The sequence below is a fragment of the Odocoileus virginianus genome, chromosome 1 (genome assembly GCF_023699985.2).
Source record: "Odocoileus virginianus isolate 20LAN1187 ecotype Illinois chromosome 1, Ovbor_1.2, whole genome shotgun sequence".
Lineage (NCBI taxonomy): Eukaryota > Metazoa > Chordata > Mammalia > Artiodactyla > Cervidae > Odocoileus > Odocoileus virginianus.
In genome coordinates, this window is record NC_069674.1 from 63,794,904 (window position 1) to 63,819,236 (window position 24,333).

At 38.0% G+C, this 24,333-nt stretch overlaps 1 long non-coding RNA gene and 1 pseudogene across 1 annotated transcript in view; both read right to left on the bottom strand.

Annotated features, from left to right (window-relative positions):
• LOC139036760 (uncharacterized) overlaps window positions 1-24,333 on the bottom strand; it is a 234,377-nt gene that overhangs the window by 147,174 nt on the left and 62,870 nt on the right. The window lies entirely within an intron of this gene.
• LOC139036623 (ribonuclease P protein subunit p30 pseudogene) overlaps window positions 1-24,333 on the bottom strand; it is a 41,423-nt pseudogene that overhangs the window by 1,150 nt on the left and 15,940 nt on the right.

Here is a 24,333-nt window from a genome sequence, read left to right on the forward strand (position 1 = left end):
CCAACACTTACATAGCTGCCACTATCTGCCAGGCACTGTTCTGAGCAAGTCACAGGTATACGTGGACACTCAGAACAACTCTAAGAGGCAGGTACTGGTATCAGGCCCTCCTACAACCACCATTCACCCCAGCACCTCCCCACCACCCCTCCCACTATGGCCCTAAGTCTTAGGCCAACTTAACTTCACCTCTTATAAATATATGAAGCTGATCTCAAGTGGTACCAGCTAAAGGAATAGGCCTTAAAATCTAAGACAGAAAATAGCACCAGCACTCTACAAACAAAATGTATGTCCGTGGTATAATAAAAAACTATATAATTTGGTCTTTGCCCCTGGTTTCTGACACAAAATTCCTAAAACCCTTGGAATTTCCTGAGTGATAGGAGTGTCTTGTCTTTCATAGCAGCCCCTTTCTACTATACCTGAGTTGTTAAGTAGTGGGCCCTGAGATAGTTTCAGAATGAGAGCTGTTCACCAGGAAGTCCAAGGACAGGACTAGAGGATTGAAACTTTCAGCCCCACCTCTCGACCCGTGGGAAAGGGACAGGGGCTGCAGACTGAGTTTATTCAGGTCAATGATTTAATTGATCACATTTACACAATGAACCTTGAATAAAAACTCTTAAACAATGAGATTTGGGAAGCTTCCTGGTTGGTGAACACACTGAAGTGCTAGGAGGGTGAGATGCTCAGAGGAGTGTGGAAGTTCTAGACCATCCACCCTAATACCTAGCCCTGTGTATCTCTTCCATTTGATGTTCCTGAGTTGTATTGATATCTTTGAAAATAAAACTGTAATTGTAAGTATTGAACTTTCCTGATTTCTGTGAGTAGTTCTAGCATATTACTGAACCGGAGGAGCAGTCATAGGAACCTCTGAACTTGTAGTTAACTGAGCAGAAGTGTAGATAGCCTGAGGACTCTATTTATAGCTGGTGTCTGAAGTCAGGGCACAAATGTGGAACTGTGATAATTCCTTATAGTTAGAGTCAGAATTGAAATCTGGGACAGATGGTTGGTGTCAAAAAAGTAGAAAGTTGGTTGTTGTTGGGAAAAAACAAAGAATATCCCCAATGACTAATTAATTGGCTAAATCAAGCTCAGTGGCAGAGATGAATAACTAAAATGAAGTGGTATAATTTGCTCTGTAACTTGTGGAGTAACAAGTTACAGTAACCTGTATTTCTAGCAATTAGAAAAAAGAAACAGAAAATTCTTACTTATGACAATACAGGAATTTCCCCAGTCTCATTTGCCAAGGTCATCTGACCCTTCTTTCAATGAGAAGACATATCATCTGTTATTAAAACTATATTTGAAATGTTCCACGAGGAATGTGCATCTTCTGAAAACATCTATTTAAAGACTCATTCCTCATGAAAAAACAGATACACATATATTGAGAGGGTTATAAAAGATTTTATGTAGCTATGAAAATTATTACAGTATTTCTTTTTAAAGTGTTCTCTCTACCAACTATTGTCCTATCACCCACTGAAATATACAGCACTGTAAATATATATAAAAAATAAAGAATACTTGGCCTTAAGTCATCACTTCTGTCTAAAATATATTGACAAAATGTGAAATATTAATAGATGAAGGAGAAAAGAAGAAAGAGACAGAGGCAAGGTGGGAGAGAGGTGGGGAAGGGGAAGGAGGAGAAAGTCTGCCTTCCCCTTACACTAACCCACATAGTAGCAGGCTTCCCCATTGATTTGTAGTCATCCTTTTTGTCAGGTATTAATGTGATCTAATGAAACATCAGCCTCTATTTTGATCTGTTGCTGCTGCAGCACCCTCAATTTATTAGGTATTTGCTTGCATTTCAAAACACAACAATGCTTTGAAGGATGATTGGTCTCCTCTGATCAAAGCAAATCTCATTAGCTGAAATAACTTGACTTATAGCTGGCCTATAATACAGAATTGGAAAAAATTTTAATGTCTGTATAAAAATACCTACAAAGGCCTTTCAATAATGTTTTTCTTCAGAAGACAAAAGGAAGATGGGATAGCTAAATAATTTCTTATCTAATTGAAAAACCTGGTACCTAGAAACCATTCAGAAAATTTTCATATAAAGCAAAATAAAACACCTTTGAAATACTATCACATAAACTGCAAAATCTTACTTAACAGAACTGAAAATTATTTATAAAATACAAGGAAACTACATAGTTAATTCTTTTTAAGCTCACAATTCATAGAATTTAAATACAGTAAGTTCTTGGTGATTTAGTGATTGATAACTCAATCAGATTTTTTTTTTTTAAGGCCTTGTTTCTCTGGAATCTTCTTTCCTCGGCTGCATTTTGAGGCATTTTACTGCTTTTAGTCACAACCACTGAGTTTGAGAAAGGAGTGCAAGATCTAGTTCAAATTTCCTACTCAGCATTTATTTAATTACTTAGTAACTTGATTGGAAAAGTCCAAACCATGGACTAGCATGGGTTTCTAGATTCTCTGTCTTTATTTCATATTATTTCACTCTTCTTCTGTTACTGTTTGATAAGAAAAGAATGTTGGGGTTATTAGTAGTAACTTTACAATGAAAAATCTTAGCTATTTTCCTACTTAGGCAAAATTTTTTAAAAAGTGATGTTCAAATAACATTCAAATAGCCAATCAGGATAAGTTAAAAAGAAACAAGTGCCTCAATGCAAATGCTAGTTCACCTAAAATATTCTACTACTTGAATTTTTGTGTAATTTTGTCTTCATTCTATACCTTATTTTTGTTAGCTATTTATTGAAAATATACAATTATGTGAACCTGATGAACACACAGAAATAATTAGCTTTCATCAAATTCTGGCACATGAGATGAGGAGCTATCCCTTGAAACTTGAGAAAGCTGTGACTTTATGACATATCACAATAAAGTTTGATTTATCAAAGTGGGAATAGATTCAAAAAATAAATATTCTTACAGAGCCACTGGCGCTTCCCAGATAACACTAGCAGTAAAGAATCCACCTGCCAATGCAGATGATGTAAGAGATGTGTGTTCAAGCCCTGAGTTGGGAAGACCCCCTGGAGGAAGGCATGGCAACACTCCAGTTCTCTTGCCTGGAGAATCCAATGGACAAAGGAGCCTGGCAGGCTCCAGTCCATAGGGTCCCAAAGAGTTGGACATAACTGAATCAATTTAGCATGAATTCACAGAGCCATTATGTACCACAAGCTAAAGTTATATATGTGTTAGAACATAAATATCTGAATATCTGAGCTCTGTTATATATAAGATCCTGTCATTCTTTCACAGTTCTTCCCTAGAGAAAATGCAAGAGGTCAGATTCAGACCTGTACATAATACCTTAAATGTTCATCCTGCAATGGATGGCAAAATTAGTAAACAGACAATCTTTGGCTTTGACAAGTAAAATTCTAAGTTACTTTTTAGGTCCCAGACTATTGACACCACTTCATATCGGAAATAGTACGCATCTTGTGTATTGTTAAGGAAAGGGGAAAACAAACTCTAGCAATGAAATTAGAGAGTATAAGTGATAGGTAACTTAGGAGCATCCAAGAACCATATGTTTAATGAAATTTATCACTTAAAGAATTTCTTAGCCAAATTATGAACAAGAAAATAATATAAATAAAACTTGTAAAACAGGTATTTAGAAAACAGAATATTTATTGAACATCTGCTTGATCCTTTAAATTTATGAGCACACTTATATTTCTTTAGCTTGGAGAGATGCTGATTCCATTTCTAGAATATCCAAATCTAGAGTATCTCTAATAGAGTACAAAAGAAGCATGATTCAAAGTGGTTTTTACATAAAAACTTGTGTATATTTGCCATTCACATATATTAATCAGGATATTTTACTGGAACTTACATCACTAAATAGCAAAGAATGTTCAGAAAGCTAGTCTCCACAAGACTGAAGAATTCTCTAGTTTCTTCATTCTGACTCCAGCTACCACAAAATTCCTCTTAATAGCCTGGGCAGTTCTGTAGTTTATTTTACTTATGCAAATACAACACATACTACGAAAATTTTTTAAAGTTTTTCTCATTTTTAGTAACTTTTGCTATGTGCATTGAAAATTATCAATAATTGGGAAAGTTAGATGACAATTGCATTTAACTCATTTAATAAAACTATATTGATTTAAAAGCAAATTTGAGAACATATAACCGGGTAAATTTATTTGAAGATTTGCCACTGTTCTAATCAATTAAATAACTAAAAATTTAGACCATTAAGAACTCAGACAGAAACAGAATTTTTGCCCATGGACTGCAGCATCAGCTTCTGCCTAATTTCCACTCTGCCCTTCCTGACAGCCAGCCCTACTGATTTAGGATTTGCCTAGTCAGTCCCTACAATTTCATTAGATCAATACCTTGTAATAAGACTCTTTAAATATTTCTACTGGTTCTGTTTCTCTGCTTGAACTCTGACTGATACATGCCACAACACTCTTGCTAACAACTCCCCAGCCCTCCTCATTCAAAATTCCCCACCCTACCCCCACCCCCACTATTCCTCTCTGAATATACTCCTTATATCCCATTCTCTGGTCTTCCCTAGCACCATAAAGGCAGACATATCATAGAAAAAGAGAAATTCACCACTAATAAAGAAATAGACCAGAAGCCATTTTTAATTCTTCTACCTGCATCTCATTATAAAAATTTTCAAACTATAGAATATTTGAAAATTTTTATGGTAAATAACCTGTACAAATTAGATTCTACTATTAACCTTATACTGGTTAAAGAACCCACTTGCCTGCCAGTGCAGGAAACACAACAGATGCGGCTTTGATCCCAGGGTTGGGAGTGTCCCCTGGAGAAGGAAATGGCAATCCACTCCAGTATTCTTGTCTGGAAAATTTCATGGACAGAGAAGCCTGATGAGCTATAGTCCATGGAGTCACAAAGAGACAGACATGAGTGAATGCGCGCGCGCGCGCGCGCACACACACACACACACGCACGCATTATTATTTTATTACAGTTACTTCATATGTTATCTATTCATCCATGTATCCCTCTGCACACCTATCAATCCACCTTATTTTTTGATGTCTTTCAAAGTAAGTGACAGACACAAACACTCTTTTCCCTAAGTGCTTCAGCATGTACATCATTAATTACAATTGAATATTTATTTATAACTTTCTAAAGGAAGATTTAATATAAAACAAACGTCCAAATGTTAAGTGTTCCATTTGATGACACTATTTGTTGTTGCTGTTTTTAAAGATTTTATTTTTAGAGCAGTTTTAGGTTCATAGCAAAATGGAGAAAAAGGTAGAGATTTCTTATATCCCCTCTACCCCCACATATGCATAGCCTTCACCATTATCAATTTCCCCCACCAGAGTGGTACATTCATTACAATTGAGCCTACACTGACACATGATAATCACCCAAAGTCCACAGTTTACTGTGTAAATTACCCAAAGTCCATTAGGGTTTACTCTTGGCATTGTATATTCTGTGGGTTTAGACAAAGGTATAATCATGTGTATCCATCATTATCATATCATACAGAGTATTTCCACTGCCCTAAAAATCCTGTGTGCCCCACCTAGTCATCCTTCCTCCTCCCCAATCCCTGGCAACCACTGATCTTTCTACTGGTTTTGCTTTCCTTTCAATGAGTTTTGACACATGTATTCAACTATGTGATCTGAACTTTATCAATCAGGCATTTATATGACCCTAGAGTTCCCCTTTGTTTTTCCCAGTTTGTCTCTCCTCCCTAGAAGCAATTACTCATATGATTTCTTTTCATCCAGATATTAGTTTCACTTTTTCAAGAATTTCATAAAAACAGAATCATCAGAAGATGTATTCTTTTGTATTTGGCTTCTTTTTTTAAATTAATAAATTTAATTGAAGGCTAATTACTTTACAATATTGTGGTGGTTTTGGCCATACATTGGCATGAATCAGCCACGGGTGTACACGTGTGCCCCATCCCAAACCGCCCCCCCCTCCCTCCACAACAATCCCCATGGGTTTTCTCAGTGCACTGGCTCTGAGTGCCCTGTTTCATGTATCGAACTTGGACTGGTACTTCACATATGGTAATATACATGTTTCAGAGCTATTCTCTCAAATCATCCCACCCTCGCCTTCTCCCACAGAGTCCAAAAGTCTGTTCTTTAATCTGTGTCTCTTTTGCTGTCTCATGTAGGCTGCTGCTGCTAGGTCACTTCAGTCTGTCCGACTCTGTGTGACCCCATAGACAGCAGCCCACCAGGCTCCCCCATCCCTGGGATTCTCCAGGCAAGAACACTGGAGTGGGTTGCCATTGCCTTCTCCATCTCATGTATAGGATAATCATTACCATATTTCTAAATTCCATATATATGCATTAATATACTGTATTGGTGCTTTTCTTTCTGACTTACTTCACTCTGTATGATAGGCTCCAGTTTCATCCACCTCATTAGAACTGTTTCAAATGTGTTCTTTTTAATAGTTGAGCAATATTCCATTGCGTATATGTACCACAACTTTGTATCTGGCTTCATTTGTTCAATGAAATGTTTTGGAGATTCATCCATGTGGTTGAATGTATTAATTGTTTATTCTGTTTTCCTATTGAGATGCAATTCATTGTATGGATATACCACTGTATGCTTGTACATTCTCCTATTGGTAAATATCTGGTTTGTTTCTGGCTATTACAAATAAAGTTGCTATGGACATTCTCATATTAAAAATAAATAAATAAAAATATAGAAATCTAAGACTTTATTACAAGTTCTATTTCTCACATGAACAAATATTTATTGGACAGCTACTGTGTATGAAGCACTGTTCTAGGTACTGATATCATGGAACTTGAAATCCAACAGAAGAGCAAACTATGTACATAGATTTTTCCTGTTCAGTTCAGTTCAGTTCAGTCAGTCAGTCGTGTCTGACTCTTTGTGATACCGTGAACTGTACCACACCAGGCTTCCCTGTCCAACACCAACTGCCAGAGTCTACCCAAACCCATGTCCATTGAGTCGGTGATACCATCCAACCCCCTCATCCTCTGTCGTGCCCTTCTCCTCCTGCCCTCAATCTTCCTACCATCAGGGTCTTTTCCAATGAGTCGGCTCTTTGCATCAGGTGGCCAAAGTATTGGAGTTTCAGCTTCAACATCAGTCCTTCCAATGCACACCCAGAACTGATCTCCTTTAGGATGGGCTGGTTGGATCTCCTTGCAGTCCAAGGGACTCTCAAGAGTCTTCTCCAACACCACAGTTCAAAAGCATCAATTCTTCGGTGCTCAGCTTTCTTTATAGTCCAACTCTCACATTGATACACGACCAATGGAAAAACTATAGCCTTGACTACATGGACCTTTGTTGACAAAGTGATGTCTCTGCTTTTTAATATGCTATCTAGGTTGGTCATAACTTTCCTTCCAAGGAGTAAGCGTCTTTTAATTTCATGGCTGCAATCACCATCTGAAGTGATTTGGGAGCCCAGAAAAATAAAGTCTGACACTGTTTCCACTGTTTCCCCATCTATTTCCCATGAAGTGATGGGACCAGATGCCATGATCTTAGTTTTCTGAATGTTGAGCTTTAAGCCAACTTTTTCACTCTCCTCTTTTACTTTCATCAAGAGGCTCTTTAGTTCTTCTTCACTTTCTGCCATAAGGGTGGTGTCATCTGCATATCTGAGGTTATTGATATTTCTCCTGGCAACCTTGATTCTAGCTTGTGCTTCTTCCAGTCCAGCGTTTCTCATGATGTACTCTGCATATAAGTCAAATAAGCAGGGTGACAATATACAGCCTTGACGTACTCCTTTTCCTATTTGGAACCAGTCTGTTGTTCCTTGTCCAGTTCTAACTGTTGCTTCCTGACCTGCATACAGGTTATTACTGTTAAGAACTAGAAATGCCACAAGAATGATGTGAAACTGAATTTATCTCGAGAGGCCTCAGTAAAAAGAATATCAGCGGTTGAGTCTACAGAAGTATGTTTGGACTACATTTCAGAGGGTTTTTACAGAATAGGGGGCTTTCTACTGACTTCAGCAAATATTGAAAGGAAATAACTGAGAGATTTTGAGCAAGGAACTGATGATCAGAATTGCATTTTAGCTAGATTCTTCCAGAGGTTATATCATATTGAAAAGAAGATAGCCTAGAATTAAGATATCCATTTGATATCAATTAACATATCAATATCAATCAATTTATATCAAATAAGATATCAATAAATATCTTAATTAGAATTAAGAGGTCAAATTGCCAACATCCATAGGATCATATAAAAAGCAAGAGAATTCCAGAAAAACATCTACTTCTGCTTTATTGACTACACCAAAGTTTCTGACTATGTGGATCACAACAAACTGGAAAATTCTTCAAGAGATGGGAATGCCAGACCACCTTACCTGCCTCCTGAGAAATTTGTGTGCAGGTCAAAAAGCAACAGTTAAAACTGGACACGCAACAACGGACTGGTTCCAAATTGGGAAAAGAGTACAAAAAAACTGCATATTGTCACCCGGCTTACTTAACTTATATGCAGAGTACATCATGTGAAATGCCAGGTTGGATGAAGTGTAAGATGGAATCAAGATTGCTGGGAGAAATATCAATAACCTCAGATATGCAGATGACACCACCCTTATGGCAGAAAGTGAAGAAATAAAGAACCTCTTGAAAGTTAAAGAGGAAAGTAAAAAAAAACTGGCTTAAAATTTAACATTCCTGCCTGGAGATCCATCTGCTGCACACACTGGGGTGTCCCTCCAGAAGCTCGATTCAGAAAAGGGAGGATTCAATGACAAGTATGCAGTCTGAAAGAGGGTCTTCACCTGACCATCTTGGGCACCTTGATCTCAGACTTTCAGCCTCCAGCCCAGCTCTTCTGCAGCTGTGACGTGGACATGTGACCTGGACCTGACCTATGAGCTGTATACACTGCTGCTGCTGCTGCTGCTAAGTCACTTCAGTCGTGTCTGACTCTGTGCGACCCCACAGACGGCAGCCCACCAGGCTCCCCCATCCCTGGGATTCTCCAGGCAAGAACACTGGAGTGGGTTGCCATTGCCTTCTCCAATGCATGAAAGTGAAACGTGAAAGTGAAGTCGCTCAGTCGTGTCCGACTCTTAGTGACCCCATGGACTGCAGCCCACCAGGGTCCTCCGTCCATGGGATTTTCCAGGCAAGAGTACTGGAGTGGGGTGCCACTGCCTTCTCCAATGAGCTGTGTACACACCAGACTTCTAATCAGTAGCTAGAGAAGTGAAGAAGCTGAGACTAAGAGATCAAGCCCTGCGCTTCTGGAGTAGGCACACTGAGTCCAGCACACAAGACTACGAGAGAACTAACCTGAGGGAGTGTCAAATAGTGAGAACTCACACAAAGGAAACCACTGGAATACAAGACCTGGTGTCATCCAGCTAACACCAGCACCCTGTGCAGGACGCCCATCTAAACAACAAACAAAACAGAAATACAAACCCAATCATCAGCAGACAGGAGTACCCCCTCACTCAGCCTTGCCCATCAGAGGAAAAATGAACAAACAAACAAGCAAACGAAAACTCAGCACAAATCTCACCCCATATGAAGCTTACACAAACCACTGGACCAACTTTAGAAGGGCAGAAACCAAAAGGAAGAAAGAATTCAATCTTGAAGCCTGGGAAAAGGAGAGCTCAAACACAATAAATTTTTAAAAAATAATGAAAAGGCAGAGAAATACTACACAAATGAAGGAAAAAACTAGAGACATAGAAGTCCAACTAAATGAAGAGGAAATAGGCAAAATACCTGAAAAAGAATTCAGAATAATAATAGTAAAGATGATCAAAAATCTTGAAAACAAAATGGAGAAAATGAAAGAATCAATTAATAAAGACCTAGAAGAATTAAAGAATAAACATACAGAGACAAACAACACACTTACTGAAATTAAAAATACTCTAGAAGGAATCAATAGCACAATATCTGAAGCAGAAGAACAAATCAATGAGCTGGAAGATAAAATGGTGGAAATAACTTCTGAAGAGCATGATAAAGTAAAAAGAATGAAAAGAACTGAGGATAGTCTCAGAGACCTATGCAACAATATCAAAAGTCCGAACATTCAAATTATAGGAGTCCCAGAAGAAGGAGAGAAAAAGAAAGGGTATGAGAAAATTTTTGAAGTGGTAACAGTTGAAAATTTCCCAACATAGAAAAGGAAATAGTCAATCAATAGTCTATGCTCCAAGAAGCATAGAGTCCCATACAGGATAAATCCAAGGAGAAACACACCAAGACACATACTAATGAAACTAACAAAGACTAAACACAAAGAAAGATATTAAAAGCAGCAAGGGAGAAGAAACAAGTAACATGCAAGGGAAACCTCATATGCTTAAAAGCTGATCTTGCAGCAGAAACTCTGCAGGACAGAAGGGAATGGCAGAATATATTTAAAGTACTGAAAGCGAAAAATCTACAACCAAGATTACTGTTCCCAGCAAGTATCTTATTCAAAACTGATGGAGAAATAAAAAGCTTTTCAGACTACCAAAAATTAAGAGAATTCAGTACCACTAAACTAGCTTTACAACAAATGTTAAACGGACTTAAATACTCAAGAAACATGAGAGAAGAAAAAAGATCTACAAAATCAATCCCAAACAATTAAGAAAATGGCAATTAAGAAAATGAATATATATCTATAATTACTTTAAATGTAAATGGACTAAATGCTCCAACCAAAAGACACAGACTGTCTGAATGGGTACAAAAACAAGACCCATATATATGCTGTCTACAAGAAACCCACTTCACACCTAAAGACACATATAGACTGAAAGTGAGAAAATGCAAAAATACAGGCAAATGGGAAGCAAAGGAAAGCTGGAGTAGCAATCCTCATATCAGACAAAGTCGACCTTAAAATAAAGAATACTACAAGAGATAAGGAAGGACACTATATAATGATCAAGGGATCAATCCAAGAGGAAGACATAACAATTGTAAATATCTATGCACCCAACATAGGAGCACCTCAATACATAAGACAACACTAACAGACATAAAAGGAGAAATTGACAGTAACACAATAATAATAGGAGACTTTAACACCCCACTCACACCAATGGACAGATCATCAAAACAGAAAATCAATAAGGAAACACAAGTCTTAAATGCTACATTAGAAGAGATGGATCTCATTAATATCTTCAGGACATTTCATCCAAATGTAGAAGAATACACCTTCTTGACTGCATGTGGAGCATTCTCCAGGATAGTCCACATCTTGGGTCATAAATCATACCTCAGTAAATTTAAGAAAACTGAAATCATATCAAGCATCTTTTACAACCACAACACTATGAAACTAGATATCAATTACAAGAAAAAAACTGTAAGAAACACAAATATGTGGCAATTAAACAACACATTGCTAAACAACCAACAGGTTACTGAAGAAATCAAAAAGGAAATCAAAAGATTTCTAGAAACAAATGACAATGAAAACTCGACAACTCAAAAGTGATGAGATGCAGCAGAAGCAGTTCTAAGAGGGAAGATTATAGCAATACAATTCTACCTCAACAAACAAGAAAAATATTGACTAGATAACCTAACTTTACACCTAAAACAATTAAAAGAACAAAACCCCCAAAATTAGTAGAAAGAAAGAAATCACAAAGATCCAAGCAGAAATAATGAAAAAGAAATGAAAGAAACAATAGTAAAGATTAATAGAACTGATAGAGAGCCTGATGAACTATGAACGGGGGTTCATGACACTGTACAGGAGACAGGGAGCAAGACCATCCCCAAGAAAAAGAAATGTAAAAAAGCAAAATGGCTGTCTGAGGAGGCCTTACAAATAGCTGTGAAAAGAAGAGAGGCAAAAAGCAAGGAAGAAAAGGAAAGATATACCCATTTGAATGCAGAGTTCCAAAGAATAGCAAGGAGAGATAAGAAAGCCTTCCTCAGAGATCAATGCAAAGAAACAGAGGAAAACAATAGAATGGGAAAGACTAGATATCTCTTCAAGAAAATTAGAGATACCAAGGGAACATTTTATGCAAAGATGGGTTCAATAAAGGACAGAAAAGTTATGGACCTAACTGAAGCAGAAGATATAAAGAAGAGGTGGCAAGAATATGAAGAAGAGGTGGGAAGAACTGTACAAAAAAGATCTTCACGGCCCAGATAGTCACGATGGTGTGATCATTCACCAAGATACAGACATCCTGGAATGTGAAGTCAAGTGGGCCTTAGGAAGCATCACTACAAACAAAGCTAGTGGACGTGATGGAATTCCAGTTGAGCTATTTCAAATCCTGAAAGATGATGCTGTGAAAGTGCTGCACTGAATATATCAACAAATTTGGAGAACTCAGCAGTGGCCAGAAGACTGGAAAAGGTTGATTTTCATTCCAATCCCAAAGAAAGGCAATCCCAAAGAATGCTCAAACTACCACACAATTGCACTCATCTCACACGCTAGTAAAGTAATGCTCAAAATTCTCCCAGCCAGGCATCAGCAATACATGAACCATGAATTTTGAGATGTTCAAGCTGGTTTTAGAAAAGGCAGAGGAACCAGAGATCAAATTGCCAACATCTGCTGGATCATCGAAAAAGCAAGAGAGTTCCAGAAAAACATCTATTTCTGCTTTATTGACTATGCCAAAGCCTTTGACTGTGTGGATCACAATAAACTGTGGAAAATTCTGAAAGAGATGGGAATACCAGACCACCTGAGAAACCTGTATGCTGGTCAGGAAGCAACAGTTAGAACTGGACATGGAACAACAGACTGGTTCCAAATAGGAAAAGGAATACATCAAGGCTGTATATTGTCACCCTGCTTATTTAACTTATATGCAGAGTACATCATGAGAAACGCTGGGCTGGAAGAAGCACAAGCTGGAATGAAGATTGCCAGGAGAAAAATCAATAACCTCAGATATGCAGATGACACCACCCTTATGGCAGAAAGTGAAGAAGAACTAAAGAGTCTCTTGATGAAAGTGAAAGAGGAGAGTGAAAAAGTTGGCTTAAAGCTCAACATTCAGAAAACTAAGATCTGGCATCTGGTCCCATCGCTTCATGGGAAATAGATGGGGAAACAGTGGAAACAGTGTCAGACTTTATTTTTCTGGGCTCCCAAATCACTTCAGATGGTGATTGCAGCCATGAAATTAAAAGATGCCTACTCCTTGGAAGGAAAGTTATGACCAACCTAGATAGCATGTTAAAAAGCAGAGACATCACTTTGTCAGCAAAGGTCTGTCTGTCAAGGCTATAATTTTTCCAGTGGTCATGTATGGATGTGAAAATTGGATTGTAAAGAAAGTTGAGCACTGAAGAATTGATGCTTTTGAACTGTGGTGTTGGAGAAGACTCTTGAGAGTCCCTTGGACTGCAAGGAGATCTAACCAGTCCATCCTAAAGGAGATCAGTCCTGGGTGTTCATTGAAAGGACTGATGTTGAAGCTGAAACTCCAATACTTTTGCCACCTGATGCGAAGAGCTGCCTCATTTAAAAAGACCCTCGGAGAAGGAAATGGCAGCCCACTCCAGTATTCTTGCCTGGAAAAGTCCATGGACAGAGGAGCCTGGCGGACTGCAGTCCATGGGGTTACATGACTGAGCATGTGTGTACGAGGGTAGAGGGAGATGGGTTGGTAGCAATAAAGTGATTGAACTAAAAAGTAATAAATACATAAATAAATAAAAAGACCCCGATGCTGGGGAGATTGAGGGCAGGAGGAGAAGGGGAGGATACAGGTGAGATGGTTGGATGGCATCACCAACTCGAAGGACATGAGTCTGAGCAAACTCCGGGAGTTGGTGAAGGACAGAGAAGCCTGGTGTGATGGGGATGCAAAGAGTGAGACATGACTGAGTGACTGAACTGAATTGAACTGAAGATATCAATTATTAACAGAAGGCTGTTACCTAACTCAAGTGAGGTAGTAGATGACCTACCCAAAGATGAAGGCAGTGAGAACAAGAGAATACATTATTACAAACAGGCCTATAGAATTTTGCCACCACTTTTTAATGCACCCTCTAATTATATCATAACTCAACATATATACATATGCATAAATTGAGAAAAAAAGTTTCACAAAAACACATCCCTTATTATGTTTAATGCACACTAATACTTTCTATTTTCTATTCTCTTTCTTTTCTTTATTTAAAAGCTGAGAATAAACCACTAATCTGATTTCATAATCTGTTGGGTCATGACCTGTGGTTTGCAGAAGGAAATGGCAACCCACTCCAGTACTCTTGCCTGGAAAATCCCATGGACAGAGGAGCCTGGTAGGTTACGGTCCATGGAATCGCAAAGAGTCAGACACGACTGAGCGACTTCACTCATACTGGATAATGGTAGTAAAGATGACTCAGATCAAAACCTGAGCAATCCTCAGATCAAAACCTTGGAAGAATGGTGGTTTCATGCATTTGAAAATACTTTACTGAAAATGTCTTAACTTGATGGGGAATGAACGTATGACAATTTAATTTTTTCCAATAAATGTCTTTATCATGATCTGTCACTCACCTTTCATTCTCACTGAATTCATCTCCACCTAACTTCATAACTTTTCTTCTTATATATTTTAATGGACTTCAGGAGTACAATATTGGAAAAAGCATACTATTTCTTTCATTAAATACTATCATTGTTTATAGCCCTCTTCTTCTTCATCTGTTATTAACTAATAATAAAATAATAAATACCCATAAATCAACCATTCAGTTAGAGAGTTAAAACAGTGACAAAACTTACCTTTATGTTCACCTCCCCATTCTACCTCTTGCCTCCTCCTATCTGATATGACTATTATCCCTCTGATTTTAAAAAAAATAATGCATTGAAAATGCTAGTTTAGAACAAAGTAATCAAGTTATATACAGTCTTCTAGGTCTGGCTTTTACTCAACATTATATTATTAGCATTCGTGATAATTTTAGGCTTTGCTTTAATTAATTCATTTTCATTGTATAATATTCTTCTGTGTGAAACTGCCATTTATTTATCCCTTTTTTGCCATAAATATTCTTGTTAGCCAGTTTTGTTTGTTTTTGCTACTGAAGTATTGCTACAATCACTTTTGCACCTGTGTCCTGGTGCACATATTCACAAGTGATTCTTGGATAAATATCCAGGAGTAGAATTACTGGGTCATAGGAGTGTGCATATCTTCAACATCATGAGATAATTCTAAATGAGTTTATCAGTCCACTTCCCTCTAGCAAGATATTAGAAATACTGTTGCTTCATATCTCTCTAATACTTGCTATCGATTTTTCCCCAACAATTTTCATTCTACTTCTTTAAATTCAGTCCTGGTAATTTAGACACCTTAATGTCAGATGGATTTAGAGCTCTTTTGAATATCCCCTTCTCTTCATCTTAGATCTGAAACTCTAGAAGTCTGGGGTGGAGGTTGGTGCATGGTCTCTTTCACATATGTCTCTCACCCCTCATCTCCCATGTTTCTCCTCTGATCTTACAGTGGGGAGAAGGGACAGAGGAGACAGAAGTTTTCTTACTTGATGGCTCCAGTCCAAACTTTACACTTTTCTTTTGCTTCCAGGACAAAGACAGAGAAAGATCTTGGAGAGAGAAGGAGGCAGGTGAGAGGTTATGGAATTGGAGAGGGCTGGACACACAACAGATTCAGCTAAAACCATCTCTCAGGCCCTGAGGAAAAGTGCCTGAATCCTACAATAGTATGCTCTCTGCATTTAGAATGAGGACTACTTAGAATCCTCTGTTTCCAGCTTTGAACTTTAATCACAATTTTGAAATAAGTCCCATTCAGCACATTTTACCATCCTATTACAGAGAAGAAGCAGCAGTTTGAAGAGAGAGAAGATTTACCTTCAGAATGTTCTGAAAACATCCAATGAGAGGCCTAGGATTACTAGTGAGATATCCAGGTAGGGTTTCCTAGTAAGCAATTGGTAACAGAGTCCTTGACCTTGGGGGGATGATAAGGGCTAGAGAGAAGAACATGGAAATTAGCCACAATGTCAATGTCATTAAAAGGTAATTATTATTATAATCCATTTTACTAATGAAAAAATTGAAGTATGCTAGTATAAATAATTTGCCCAAGATATCATAGCTAACCTGAGAAAGAAAGAATATTTGCCTCTGAAAACCTGTGACTGAAAATCTATGTTCCTGTGACTACAATGACATCACATGAAGGATAGCACAAAGAAGGGAAGGGGGACCTATGATCATGATTATTTCTCTTGGAAATCATGGAAATAAGATCACAAATGAAATTTCTAAAAGTTAAATTAGCTATCCTTTATACAATCTGCTCCTAACAACTCAGCAGATAAAAAGATTTCCATATATGTTAAGATATGACTGTACTGAAAGAGCATTCATAAGAAACGATGATAGTGTGGGGATATGTACAAGGTGTATAAGGGGCATAAAGTGGGACATGGTATGATGGGAAGCCGCTAATGAAGCAGAGGCGAAAAAAAGCTACAGAGACAAATAGTGACTGTGCTTATACAACTCTAAGCACTACCTATGGGGAGAAAGAACACTGACCCATTAACTCATCCTTTACCCAGACCAAGATTATATATCCCCATTGGGAAGATCAACTGCATAATCTGAATGTCATTTTCCTGCCCCAGGCTCACTATACAACCTGCTGATGATAATTTGGCTTCTGCACACTTTGTTTTAAAAGAGAGAACACACTGACCAAAAGACAAGAGTATCTAGCACTCAGTGTTCTTCCAAATCTCACTGCAGTTTGACTCAGTCAAGGTTATAAGCATCAGTTTCTGGTGACATTTTCCTTGGGGGTAAGGTTTGGTAAATCAATTTTGGAAGCTGATACCAGATTTCTCATCCCATACGACTCTGAGCAATGGTCATTCCACCATGATAAAGATTTGGAAAAGCTCCACGACCACCCAGTGCCCTCCATCCCACTGCTTACCTTCACCCTGGACTTCTTGGTCAAGTAAGGAACCACTGTATATAGCCAAAATAATTTTACAAAGGAAGAATAGGGAAAGAGCCACAGGACAGAGAAATGAATGGTTAAATGAGCAGAGGGTTGGTATCCACTGTGTAAAATACTACTGAGGCAGTCAGACCTAAGCACAGAGAAAAGACTTTACTTTCTCTATGTCATACATTTTGATGACTTATATATATACATATAAAGCTAATGGATAGCAATGAAAGAACTGCTTCTGAATAAGGATCTTAAATGAGGATTATTTAAATGTAGCAGGTAATTTAGAAAAATATTATAGATAATCTTTAAAAGAAGGAATTAAGAGGAGTAAAATTAAGTGCTTTGACTTTTTAAAAGTATGAGTTATTAATTCATTCAATTATACACAGGCCAGGCTTGCACATTTAAGAATACCATCATGAAACTAGCTCTATAAAATGAAAAGAAACCTAGATGCTCCCCTGAATTTTCATCTTTGTGGAGCCCTTTCATGTGAAGACATGCAATTCTTGCTAAAACTGCACACATTGATCACAAATAAGAATGGTTGGGGGGGACTTTTTTTATTTTCAAATAACTGAGTCCCCAGTCACAAAACACAGCTTTCCCCTAAATAACTGTTTTTCAAAAAACTGTGCCCTTGTCTTAGCAGCTCAAATTTTTCAAAATAATAGCATCCCAAATGCAACTAAAAAAACATAAACCAGAAGACCGCTGATAAATGATATGTCCAACAGAACACATACCACCATCTCTTGTGTCCAGTGATTCATATTCAAATCATACGTGAGATTTGGATGGGAAACAAATTTTCAGCCGATTTCCCTTTCTGATGTATTTGTGATTCTCTCAGATAACCTTTATTTAGAGTGAGGACAGAAACATGAAAAAGGATTACCTAGCAGTCTCAATTAGATAAGAAAACTGTGTAAGACTGTATTTCATTTGCCTAAATGTATGTATTAGATTACTACACTGCCCAAGTTTCAGCTTCTCTGCCAGTTAGTAACAAATGAACTGAGAAAAGTTATGTTCCTTTGTCCCAGCTGAGGTCACAGGGGTAGAGGCTGCTCATGCAGGGGAACCACAGAGCAGAATAGCCAGAGAGTCCTTTGTGAGGCCCGTGTGTCCTTCACGCCCAGACACATTTGATGGGAGCCTCCTCTATGACCCAGGATACAGACACATTTGATGGGAGCCTCCTCTATGACCCAGGATACAGACACATTTGATGGGAGCCTCCTCTATGACCCAGGATACAGACACATTTGATGGGAGCCTCCTCTATGACCCAGGATACAGACACATTTGATGGGAGCCTCCTCTATGACCCAGGATACAGACACATTTGATGGGAGCCTCCTCTATGACCCAGGATACGGACACATTTGATGGGAGCCTCCTCTATGACCCAGGATACAGACACATTTGATGGGAGCCTCCTCTATGACCCAGGATACACTAAGGGGAAACAATACAATCAAATGATGAAGGTAGCGTCAAGATTAAATGTTATTAACAACCAGGGAAAACTCAATTCTGGGCCTAGTAAATATTACACAGTTCATGTAAGGCAGACACATATGAATATCAGAAAGAAATCTCTGTGATGTCATTTCCCTAGTGTCTGAAACCCACACAATAGACGAATCAAATGTTTGGCAACCTCAGTAGTGTTTCTTTAATTTGATTTGGATGCCGTACTCTCAATATTGACTTCTGAGCTTTATCTTGACTTTCTTTTATTGGCACAGCCTTCCCAAGGAGCTGGTTGTCTAGGTGATGAATGCTGAACACCATAATAAAATAAAGTACTTTTGAAATAAACAGTAATTAATGCATTTGCTTTGTAAATTTAACCTTTTCCCTGATGGAGAATGGGAACAGGGGCACCTTCCTTGTCAATAGTCAAAATGAGGTTTGGTGTCATTAATAATTTACTCACGTGTTTGTTCGTCTTCAATGGGCTGCAATTAGCCCACATTGTGAAAATACTTTCAGTAAGCTCAATTTAAAAAAATAAAAGACTGCTACATCATCTCTTGCCAGTTGGCATGTGATGTGTATAAACCATTTCTTTACAATTCTTTTCATAACTTACCAAATTCACATTCTAAGAATTTCCTAGAAGCATACATGCAGCTAGATTTGGATTATTATGCCATTTTCAGTTTCAGCTCAGGTTTCTGTCTTGCCCCAGCCTGAGACTGACATGCCAGTCCCCTATTATCAGCAACTCCATCGAGTTAGCATAAAGGGTTCTCTCAGGTACAAATCAGTGATTCAGCAACAAGCAGCAGTTTGAGAGAGGTGGGAATGCACAGCAATGCGGTGCCTAATCCTTTTATACTTTTACGGAAAGTAATGAAACTGAAGAGAAATGAAAGCCATCTATAAAAGAATGAAAGTAATACCAGGATGTAGTGGCTGATTAGGCTAGCACAGTGGATTTTCACAATTAGGAAAAAGAGTTGAAGACCTAGAAATAAATGAAAGGAAACTGTTTTCAATTTCTGTGCTATTATTCACTTATAAGAGTATGTGCACACATACCATACACACACACACCCACACACACACACACACTCACTCATCCATTCACACCTACATACATACCATGGAACTTAGGAAATCGATGTGCTGTGCCCAAGAAAGGAATGGGTAGGAACAGCAGGAACAGGTCCATTGGCAGAACTACACAACAAAAGACAAATACACACAGCGTGCAGTATCTGTGCTTGGCTCAAGTTTGTGCAATTAGTACTGCTATTTACAGCAAACTCCTTGTACTAGAACTTTAAAAGTAAATGACAACTAGATTGAAACTGTTTAAACTGAATGCAAAACTGAACCAGGGCAGGTTCCAAAGATGATTAACTAGCTCACTTTTTTTTCCCCCTTCTGCTAATTGCTAAGTACATTTGCTGGTTCCTGGCATTGATTTGCTAGATTCTAATTCAGGGTATGAGTTTAAAATATTAATCCACAAACTTCTCATTTTCTTTATTGGTCAATACAACTCATGACAAACTATACTCCATAAATTCTTCATCTTAATGCTTCCACTTTGATTTTGTTTCTGATTCTTCCATCAGCAAAAACAAGACTGTGAGCTGACTGTGCCTCAGATCATCAACTCCTTATTGCCAAATTCAGACGGAAATTGAAGAAAGTGGAGAAAACCACTAGACCATTCAGGTATGACCTAAATCAAATCCCTTATGACTATACAGTGGAAGTGAAAAATAGATTTAAGGGACTAGATCTGATAGACAGAGTGCCTGATGACTATGGACGGAGGTTCGTGACACTGTACAGGAGACAGGGAGCAAGACCATCCCCAAGAAAAAGAAATGCAAAAAAGCAAAATGGCTGTCTGCGCAGGCCTTACAAATAGCTGTGAAAAGAAGGGAAGTAAAAAGCAAAGGAGAAAAGGAAAGATATACATACCCATTTGAATGCAGAGTTCCAAAGAATAGCAAGGAGAGATAAGAAAGCCTTCCTCAGAGATCAATGCAAATAGAGGAAAACAATAGAATGGGAAAGACTAAAGATCTCTTCAAGAAAATTAGAGATACCAAGGGAACATTTCATGCAAAGATGGGTTCAATAAAGGACAGAAAAGTTATGGACCTAACAGAAGATATCAAGAAGAGGTGGCAAGAATACACAGAAGAACTATACAAAAAAGATCTTCACGACCCAGATAATCATGATGATGTGATCACTCACCTAGAGCCAGATGTGAAGTCAAGTGGGCCTTAGGAAGCATCACTACAAACAAAGCTAGTGGACATGATGGAATTCCAGTTGAGCTATTTCAAATCCTGAAAGATGATGCTGTGAAAGTGCTGCACTGAATATATCAGCAAATTTGGAGAACTCAGCAGTGCCCAGAAGACTGGAAAAGGTCCATTTTCATTCCAATCCCAAAGAAAAGCAATCCCAAAGAATGCTCAAACTACTGCACAATTGCATTCATCTCACATGCTAGTAAAGTGATGCTTAAAATTCTCCAAGCCAGGCATCAGCAATACGTGAACCGTGAACTTCGAGATGTTCAAGCTGGTTTTAGAAAAGGCAGAGGAACCAGAGATCAAATTGCCAACATCTGCTGGATCATCGAAAAAGCAAGAGAGTTCCAGAAAAACATCTATTTCTGCTTTATTGACTATGCCAAAGCCTTTGACTGTGTGGATCACAATAAACTGTGGAAAATTCTGAAAGAGATGGGAATACCAGACCACCTGACCTGCCTCTTGAGAAACCTGTATGCTGGTCAGGAAGCAACAGTTAGAACTGGACATGGAACAACAGACTGGTTCCAAATAGGAAAAGGAATACATCAAGGCTGTATATTGTCACCCTGCTTATTTAACTTATATGCAGAGTACATCATGAGAAATGCTGGGCTGGAAGAAGCACAAGCTGGAATGAAGATTGCCAGGAGAAAAATCAATAACCTCAGATATGCAGATGACACCACCCTTATGGCAGAAAGTGAAGAAGAACTAAAGAGCCTCTTGATGAAAGTGAAAGAGGAGAGTGAAAAAGTTGGCTTAAAGCTCAACATTCAGAAAACTAAGATCATGGCATCTGGTCCCATCGCTTCATGGGAAATAGATGGGGAAACAGTGGAAACAGTGTCAGACTTTATTTTTCTGGGCTCCCAAATCACTTCAGATGGTGATTGCAGCCATGAAATTAAAAGATGCCTACTTCTTGGAAGGAAAGTTATGACCAACCTAGATAGCATATTAAAAAGCAGAGACATCACTTTGTCAACAAAGGTCTGTCTGTCAAGGCTATAATTTTTCCAGTGGTCATGTATGGATGTGAAAATTGGATTGTAAAGAAAGTTGAGTGCTGAAGAATTGATGCTTTTGAACTGTGGTGTTGGAGAAGACTCTTGAGAGTCCCTTGGACTGCAAGGAGATCTAACCAGTCCATCCTAGAGGAGATCAGTCCTGGGTGTTCATTGAAAGGACTGATGTTGAAGCTGAAACTCCAATACTTTGGCCACCTGATGTGAAGAGCTAACTCATTGGAAAAGACCCTGATCCTGGGAGGGATTGAGGGCAGGAGGAGAAGGGGAGAACAGAGGATGAGATAGTTGGATGGCATCGCTGACTCAATGGACATGGGTTTGGGTACACTCTGGGAGTTGGTGATGGACAGGGAGGCCTGGCATACTGTGGTTCATGGGGTCGCAAAGAGTCGGACATGACTGAGCGACTGAACTGAACTGAACTGAATCTCCCCACACAGTACATTTTTATTCTTCTGGTAAATTTCCTTAGACAAGTACAACGTCAGTTAGAAAAAATGAGAATATGAGTAACAGAGATTAATAGATACCTCTTAGAGCCTAGGAGCTCAGTACAATGGACTTTCTGTACTAAAAATGGAAGCACATTGGAAACCTTAGAAAGACTTGGACCAAAAGTAGATGTGGGCTGATTTCTTCCTTTCTACAAATGCTTCCAAATACCTTATTTAGGAAGCACTGGGTCTTACATTTATCAACACTTTCTTTTGGAGTTTGTGATCAATCTAATTCTACAAAGAAGCCCCTTGGCCTGTTGGGAAAATGATACTGGTGTGCTATGAAGAGGGTAATTGATCCCAGCAAACATAATGCCTGATCCATTAGTCCATTCTTTACTTATAGGGAATAAACTAAACTCTGCACTGTATAATGGCTTACAATGATAATTTTTCCAGTAGATAATGGCATGAATACCTCTGTATTTCACAGTCCCTTTTGATAAGAGTTATTGTTTGCCGAAGAATTTTAATTGCAATTCCATTTACACTACACCAGAAGAAAAAAAAAATACACCTTTCCCAAATAAAAGCAAAACCATTACAGGAAGTTGTACTTCCTTATTTCTAAAACAAATATTTCACACAGAAAACATAAAACTAAAAGAAAAATTACTTGGAAAAATTTATCAACCTCTTAAAAGTTATTCTTCATATTAATATGATAATCCAGGTTTTAAAAAATGCTACCATTTTATTTACAACAGTCTAATTACTCATACTGCTTACAATTCAGAGAAACTCTGACAAGTTTTGAAAATAAAGAGAATAGGGTATGGTATATTTTAAGATCATCTGTAGGCAAGGTGCTTAACATATTTCAGACATATGATACACGAACAGAACAACCATGTGAGGTCTATATAGGATTACCTGACAGGCAAAAATTGAGACTCAGAAAGACTAAATAAGTGGTCCAAGATCACACAGACATTAAGTTGTACATTCAAGATTTAAACCAAGGAATATCTGCCCTGAACAGCCATCATAAACTTTCCAGCATATACATCAGTCCCCAAAGTTGTCTTTTTTCCTTTCCTCTTTTACTCCAAAAGCAAATTTCCTGTATCATAATTACTAGGAAATTATTCAGGGATATATCACTTAACTTAGTAAACGTGTTCTTATGTATAAATTAAATTAATTTTGATTATAACCGAGTGATTTTCTTCTGCTATAAATTCTTTGACAAATAATTTTAATAATGTTTTGTTTTTATTATTAAATCCTCATATTTAAGACACATGTACTAATTTGGACTTCAGTATAACAAATTTTAGCAGGGCACAAAATAATTATGAACAATTCTTCATATATAAACATAAAGGACACTGGTGATCAGCCATAAATAGGTAATATTATTCAAGGTGATTTTCCAACAGCAGTGATGGATTTGCACTGATTTATTCTTTCTCCTTTGTTTTTTTTTTTTTTTTTTTTTTTTTTTGCTGGTTCCCTTAGGACCATGTGTGGGTACTCACATTTGCTAGAAAGTCTGTTTAAGATTGAGAGCATGAAAACAATGCAAAGTGAACTAGCCCATGAGGGAATTAAACCTATGACCTTGGCCTCATTAGTATCATTCTCAAATCAACTGAGTTAACCAGCTGTGTTTTCCTAAGTCCAAGTACATATTTATTTGGTACACACAGGAGTTCAAACTTCTTCAAGCCCTTTGGGGACCATTATGTGGACTTCAACATTCATTCATTCAACAGATATTAACTGAATACTTAAATTGAGCAATTTGTCCTCAGCAATCTGTGAGCTATCAAGCAGTGCAAGACATGGTTCCTGGTCACCAGGAATTAAAAGTTAGTGGATTAAGGGAAGGAGATATATGCACAAGTAGAGTCTCATGTACTATTAATACTCATGCAATATTAACAGTTAAGAACCTAGACCTGGAGACAGAGAAACCTGACCTTGAAACCTGGCCATGCCACTTATTGGCTGTACAACATAACAGATTGTCTAAGAGTCCACATGCCTACACGTGAAACAGAAAGAATACTATCACAGGAAGTTCTAAGA